We start from the raw sequence: 7,507 nt of genomic DNA, 5'->3' as shown, positions 1-7,507 counted from the left end.
ACCCTGGTGCAGTGCTTGCTTGTCAGGGCAGGCAGGCCTTATGCAGCTGAGGCAATCCAATTGTAGGCTGAAAGTTGCTCAGAATATTTTGATATTACGATTATACAAAAAAGGGAGGTCATAACACAAGTTAACATGGAAAGTCTGATCTTTCAGAGCTTTTCCCGAGCTACCCGGAATCTGTCAGACGATAGCCGTCGCATAGCTTGTGTCACTGTCTGGCCAATCCACAGGCAGCCCCAGGGACCCTCTAAAGTCAGCTTTTCTACCCCAGTGCCCTGCCCAATGCCTTTGCCATGTCCACTGCTTGAAAATGGGAGAAGAGACCCTGCGCCTTCACCCACCGCAGCTCTGGCATATGCATGGCTGGCTGTGGGGGTTGATGCCCCTAGAGCATCAGGGTAGCCATGGCATGGGTATGTGAGCCCTGAGCTCAGGAGTGGTGACCTGCCCCTTAGGGGGCCTGGGGACCCCGCTGACACAGACACCGGCTTCACGCCCTCTGCCTTAAGTTTCAGGCCATCCTGTCCTCTTGGCCAAAGCTTCACCGGACACCAAGGCCAGAGCATGAGGATGCCCAGGCTGAAGCCCATTAGTGCCCTCCCTGTGGGCCTCAAGATGCTGTGTACCCCAAGCAGTGCCTCCTCTCCGTGTCCACTGTGAGGACACCTGCCCACCTGGCATCCAGGCGTGGCCGGCGGTGCCTTGTGAGTCGGCCTCGTGAAGGTCCCGACAGAGGGAGGCTGCTGACCGCCCAGCGGTGCATGGAGGAGCAGCCGCGCCCAGGCCCTGATCCGGAGCAGAAGTGGGTCAGCGGCAGCAGGAGGAGAAGGGGAGTCAACCCCACCCCGCCTCGCCTCCCCAGGCCTCCCCACCCCCGCTGCAGATGCCTCAGATGATGCAGTTGTGCAGTGCAGTTGTGCAGCTCACTAACCTTGCCAGGGCAGAGAGCTATGTGCAGGCCAGCGTCATGCGGAGGGAGCCATCCTCGGCAGGAGCCTGTCCTGATGATGAGCAGGTGCAGCAGGTTCCCCTCAGGGGTGCTTCACTTTCTGTGGTTTCAGCTACTCATGGTCAACCAAGATCTGAAAATTAGATATTTTGAGAGGGACCACATTCACATAACTTTTATTACAGTGTGTTGCTATTATTGCTCTATTTATTATTTTTATTGTTATTATTTTATTTTTAAAAAATATAACAAGTTTATTTTTACATCATTTTGTACATTTTTTTTTCATCTCCATTGTTATCCCTGTGGGTGTTATTATTTTAAAGATTTTATTTTTTTTTATGCATAGAAGAACTGAGTTGTGTAGGGGTAGGTGATGGTGAGAGGATTCACCAGAGACAGAGCGGGGCAGACAGACTGAAACACCCTGCCGAGAGTAGCAGCGGGAGACAGGAGAGGCCTGCTGTGCCATGTGGGTCACTTCCTGGCCGGGGATCGAACTCGCGCTGCGGTGGTGGTGGCACTGAGAGCAGGAGTTCCTACGCCACCAGGGAGGCCTCTGTTTTATTATTAGCATGACTGTTGTTGTTGTTCACCTCTATGGTGCCTAATTTATAAATTAAAATATATCATAAGTGTGTTTATCAACGGAAAACTATATCTAGGGCTCAGTTCAGTTTCAGGCATGGACTGGGGCCTCGGAATGGATGCCCTGCAGAGAAGTGGGGACGGTCAGCTGGACGGGCCTTTGTTATGAAATAAGTAAGAAAGTAAATAAAAATCCTGCCCTTGACCGCTCACCAACCTCCCGTGGGCCCCCCAGAATGCTAAGTATAACATCTGAAGTCTTGACCACAGGAAGGGCCTGCAGAAACTGATGTCATCACCTCAGTGCTTCCCGTCACCCATAGTGGCTGGGACCCTGCTTCAGGGTTCCTCTGAGGTAGTCACACAAATGCTTACCCCTCTCTGAAGTCTGGGCTCCCGCCTGCAGCCCACTCCCCATTTTTCCTCACCTGTTTTATTCTCAGCATTCATCTCTCTCCTCTCCCTCCAGGAAGGGATATGATTCCTGAATCTGGAGACTGTCCTGACCTGTCCTGCCCAGCGACTCAGATGCCCAACCCCAGTAGGTGAGGTGGTCCATACATGCTTGCGGAGGGAAGAGGCCTGGACCCTCATGGCCTTAACCCCAGCCCCACTGCTAAAACCTCTCAGACTGCAGCTCTGCTCTGAGGCACTGCCTCTTCCACAGGCTGTGAGGGGAGAGTGGAAATTTCCACTGGGAAGCTGGAAGGACAGTTACATTCTCTGGGTTGGGCTGGAGGGGCGAGAGGAAATTTCCACAAGCCATGTAGGCAGTGTGACTGAGCGTCTGGGAGTCGGGGAGGGGCCAGGATGCTTAGAACCTCTCTCTGCCCTGCCCCTGCCCCAGGGTAGCTCAGCTCACCTGGGCCTGTCTCACGCCAGAGGAAGCCTGGCCTGCAGGGGGCCTGAGGCTGCCTCCAGCCCTGGAGCCAGAAGGATCTTCAGCTGTCCTCAAGGTCAATTTCCTTCTGGAGAAACTGAGCCCCAGAGAGGGGAAGCAGTTTGTCTCAGGTCAAACAGAAAATTAGTGAGAGGGACTGCCTGGGTCTTGCTGCTCTGCTTTTCCATTCCCTCCTTCCCTCAGGTCCTTCCCTCCCACAGTCTTTCAACCAGTCTCTCCCCACTGCCACTTTGGGCCAACCCAATGCCTAGGCCTTGGGCTCCTTTCCCTGGAATCTCAGACTTCCCCTAAGGCTAGGTCATGGCCACTTCCAGAACTCCAGGGCCTGCTCTGCATTTTAAGACGCCCAGCTGCATCCCGTGCCAATTAGACCGGATGTCAGGGGTGTAGTCCAGCCATCATTTTTTTAGCAGGATGCCTGAGGGATCCCATTGGCTGCAAGTTTGGATGCTACCATTTATCAGCCTGCATCAGTGGGGTCCCCACTTCCTGTCCTTGGTCCCTCGGCTCCAGATCACCTGGTGCTTTCCCTCCACCTCACCTGAGATGTGTTTGCTGGACACTTGGTCCAACAGACCACAGCTGAGCAATCCTGTCTCCCCTCTGTACCTGCCCTTTGCTCAGTCCTGGGCTTTTGTCTACCCAGATTGCACAGTCTGACCTGCTTGGCCATCACCAGATGCTCTCTAAATATTTGCTGTTAATGATAGCGTGACCTCAGTCTGGTCCACAGGGCCCTTGATGTGGAAGAAAGAAGAGGGTTTTGGGGTCAAACTTGGAATCTAATCCCAGTCACTTCTGTTCGCTGTGTCTGGGCCTTAGTTTACCTCTCTGTGAAGAATGTGTGTGTGAAAATGCCTGCTGTGTGCTTTGTTGGAAAAACCCAAGATGCTACCAAGATACAAATACACACATGGAGGGTCCAGCTGCTCACCAGCCACTTGCTTTGGGCACAGGCTGCTCTTATCCTGACTGAGGGGGTCAGTAACTTTTTTGGCGGGAAGGAAGGTGGCTGTGAGCCTTTTGAAAAGCTCTCTGTCCAGGGGGCCTTACTTTTGGGGCAACTGCAGCACAGCCTGCATGGGGTGGGGCTCAGAGGGTCAGCCTGAGGGTGCCACTGCCCTGCCTGGGTCCAGGGTGCATCTCACATGCGCGTTTTCTTGGAAACCCACAACCCAGCCGAGGGAGAGTGGGAATAAGGAACTGACCGTTGGAATCCCCAAATAATTAAGGAGTAGTTTCAAGTAGCCCTAGATAAGTCACATACAGAAGTTTCAAGGTGTCTCATGCCATAAAGTGCTGACCACGCAGTATGTCAAGTTATATTTACAACCCACAGCATTCCTGTGACCTGCCTTGACTGAGCACAAACCAGGCCATGGAACAGGTGCAAGAGGAAGTGGAGTCACCTGTGCTTCTCCCACACATAAGAGTGTGGGCTTGCCCGCCATTTTCTCAACACTTGACTTGTAAAGAAGCATGAGCTGCAGCTGTTACAGGACAAGGAGAGAGGGGCACCCCTGAAGCCCCAAATTTTGTGAAGAAAAATGAGCTGCAGCCACACACGTGTGTCCTGAACAGTGGCCCCTGCTTCCCCCACTATCTTAATGCTACCTCAGTTGAGACCAGCCTTTGTTGAAGGATACTGTTTAAGGGGTCTCCCTGGAGTTCTGTTTCTTGCTCTGTCACTTTTCAATAAATCTCTCTTTTAGCCAGTGTTAAAGATGATCTTTTCAGGGCCCTTCCTGTGGCGCAAGGGGTTAAGTCTTCACACTATCATGCTATCACCGCTACAGTTCCCAGTCAGGGAGGTGACCTGCATGGCACAGCAGACCTCTCATGTTTCGCCCGCTGCTCCCCTCAGCAGTGTGTTTCAGTCAGTCTGCCTGTTGTGCTCCCCACTCTGTCTCTGGTGCATCCTCTTACCCCCGTACCTCTGGCCCCAGTTCTGTATACATAAATAAATAAATCTTAAAAAAAAAATTCTTCACCAAGTAAAAACAACCCAAATGTTACTAATGATAATTAGGTGAGTGTGACCTATCCATACAATGGGGTATTGTTTGGTCATTAAAAAGAATGTGGTCCTGATACATGTAACCACGTGGATGAATGTCAGGAACGGAGACATGCTGGTGTAGGTTGAGTCTGTGTCTAGGATTGATTGGCTGGCTGGTCAACCTCCCACTTGGCGCCACAAGAGCCATACCCTGAGTCCAGCGAGCTGTTTGACCTCAGGAGCCTCCAGGTTGAGTCCGACTCAGAGCTGCAAGGTCCCAAGTGAAAGAAACCAGAAGCAAAACATTCTGCATAATTCCACTGATAAAAAATGTCTAGAAAAGCGAAAGCAACTAGCTGTTGTCTAGGGTAGGAATGGGAACAGACAAGAGAAATCCTCTTGTGATGTATGCGTGATCTAAAGTTCAATTGTGGTTATGATTGCACAACTCTGTAAACTTAACTAAAAGTCACTGAATCATTCACTTAAAAAACATGACTTTTATGGCATGTAAAAATGGCTTAATAATGATGTTAAAATAACATTGGAGTTAACTTTTTTTTTAAAGATTTATTTATTTATGCTTACATAACTGGGGTACAGGCCAGACATGTGGTGGGTGAGAGGATTAACCAGAGACAGAGGGGGGAGCAGAATAGGCAGACTGACAAAATACACTACTGAGGGGAGCACTGGGCAAGTCAGGAGGTCTGCCGCGCCATGTGGGTCAGCTCCCTGGGTGGGGATCGAACTGGTGCGCAGTGTCTTTGGAGTGCTTCATAATGCCATGCTTTAACCTGTTGTACCACAAGGGAGAGCCAGGAGTTAACATCTTTTAAACAACAAATTAAAAAATTTTTTGTCTCTTCTCTCTGCCCAAGAGATCATTTTTCAGCTTGCTGCCTGATTTCAGATCTGCTCCTTGACTTTCTGAAGTTTATCAGAGTTTTTTTCAGTACACATTTGGATTTTTTTTTGCTTGGAACTGCGAGACCTCAGGTCTTTTCACAAACTGGCAAAGTTTCATAGGGCTCTTTTGGACAGAGGTATTTTCGCACTAGAGAAACTGAGGAATAAAGGGCCTCTCGGGGGTTGCAAGGGCAGTGAGCCCCAGTTCCATCTATGACTTGCATGGGCTGGTTTCCTAATAGAAACACAAGGCAGTGGTCATTGACCAGAGGCCTCTTCCACGCTTGCACCTCCATGAATTGCTCCTCTTTCTGTAGCTTTTCCTGCTCCAAACATCATCTCATTTTCTTAGTATTAAACAGTCCAGTCCTGCAGCACCACAATAGCCAGTGAGCTGACCCACATGGCGCCGCAGACCTCTCCTGACCCGCCCGCTGCTCCCCTCAGCAGTGTGCTTCGTCAATCTGCCTGTTGTGCTCCCCACTCTGTCTCTGGTGAAGCCTCTCAGCCCCTGGACCACTGGCCGACACCCCAGTTCTTGTGTGCATAAATAAATCTTAAAAAAAGAAGTCCAGGCCTAGAAAAAAATTCATTTTCTATTGCATCTAAAAGTTTCTTCTCCCTGAAACTAAGAGAAGATGTATGTCTATTTGCACATCAGTTACCACAGTGCTTTAGCTGTGTATATTTTGACACCAGGAAGTATAAATCCTCCATTTTGTTCTCCTTTGTTTTGCCTATTTTGTTTCCTTGCATTTTCATAGAAATTTTAAGATCATCTTGTGAATTTCTGCAAAATCTATCTGCTGGAGTGGAATGGGGATTGAATTGACTATAGAGGTCAATGTGGAGAGAATTGCTGTTTTAACAAATTGAGTATCCAATCCATGAACACAGACTGTCTCTTCATATATTTATTATATATTTTCTTAATTTTAGCAATTATCTTTAGATTTCATTGTATCAATATTGCATTGTTTTTATTCCTCAGCTTTTACTTCTTTTTGATGTGATTATATGCAATGTTATTGATCTTATTTTTTTCGAAGGGAAGAGATTTATTCAGAACTATTTGATTACAAGGCTGGTTAAAGGAAAACCAAAATTCGCATTCAAAAATACTTATTTTCATATATATTCCTGCATTTAAAGTAGAAACAAATTTGGGAAGCAACCTCTTGCTGAGGTTGGGTGGCAGGTGACATGATTAAGTTGAAAGGGATAGAAGCTAAATTACCTAAACTCAGGTAATAAAACTGAGGCCCAGAGAGAACAAGGGGACTCGCACAAGGTCACCAGGTGTGTTAGGGGTAGTGCCAGGATTTGGGGCCTGTCATGCGGCCAAGCTCAGTGCTGTTTCTCTTAAAGGCCTCTATACACCCTCAGGGCACATCAGGGTTCCCTTCCTATTACTACCCCCTTAGCTCTCTACCTACAGGCTGTGTGCCTCCCACCCCAGAGGTTCTCCCCACTTTGCCCGGCCCACCCCACTCTACCTGTGCAGGCCTTTGCTCACAGGGGGAGCAGTCAACCTGTGTCACTGTCATCACAGCAGGCCTACTGTGTCAGGTGTTCCTTCAGGTGCTCTCACTTCTGGGGTGGAAATGTTACTGCAGGTGTTTTACTTACTTTTAAATTATTTTTTATTGAGGAAATGTTGGTTTACATTGTGACCTGTAAACCATAGGATCCCCTCCTTCAGGTGATGTTACCATGGTCCCAGACCATAGTCCACTGTGCTCCCTCCTGGCCTTGTGGAAAGGGGATTTTCGATGTTGTTGAATCAGCAGAGGTTCAATGTGGTGCCTGGGCCGGGCAGGTGAGGGGCATTTACCCGAGCAATGGCCTTTGGGTGGGGATTCGAGTATGTCAGTGCAAAGCTGGGGTCAGGCACCCAGGCCTGCGATGGCCACTGGGAAGGGCAGCAACCAGAGGCAGCTCGAGAGGGGTGGGGTGTGTGGGTAAGTGGCTTGGGGATTGGGGCTCAGGCTCTAGCTGGGAAACATGTCGGCACGGGCTCCCCACGCGCCCCCAGCCCCGAGGGTAGACCAGGCCCAGCCTCGGGAGTCTGGGGTCCTAGTCCCCGGAGCGCGGTGCCGCCCAGCGGGGCCCGGCAGCGCCCTGGTCCAGCCTCGGCTCAGGGGCAACCGCTGCCGCT

Source organism: Condylura cristata, unplaced genomic scaffold (genome assembly GCF_000260355.1).
Source record: "Condylura cristata isolate star-nosed mole 26May11 unplaced genomic scaffold, ConCri1.0 scaffold00008, whole genome shotgun sequence".
NCBI classification, from domain to species: domain Eukaryota; kingdom Metazoa; phylum Chordata; class Mammalia; order Eulipotyphla; family Talpidae; genus Condylura; species Condylura cristata.
This window is presented reverse-complemented; position numbering follows the sequence as displayed.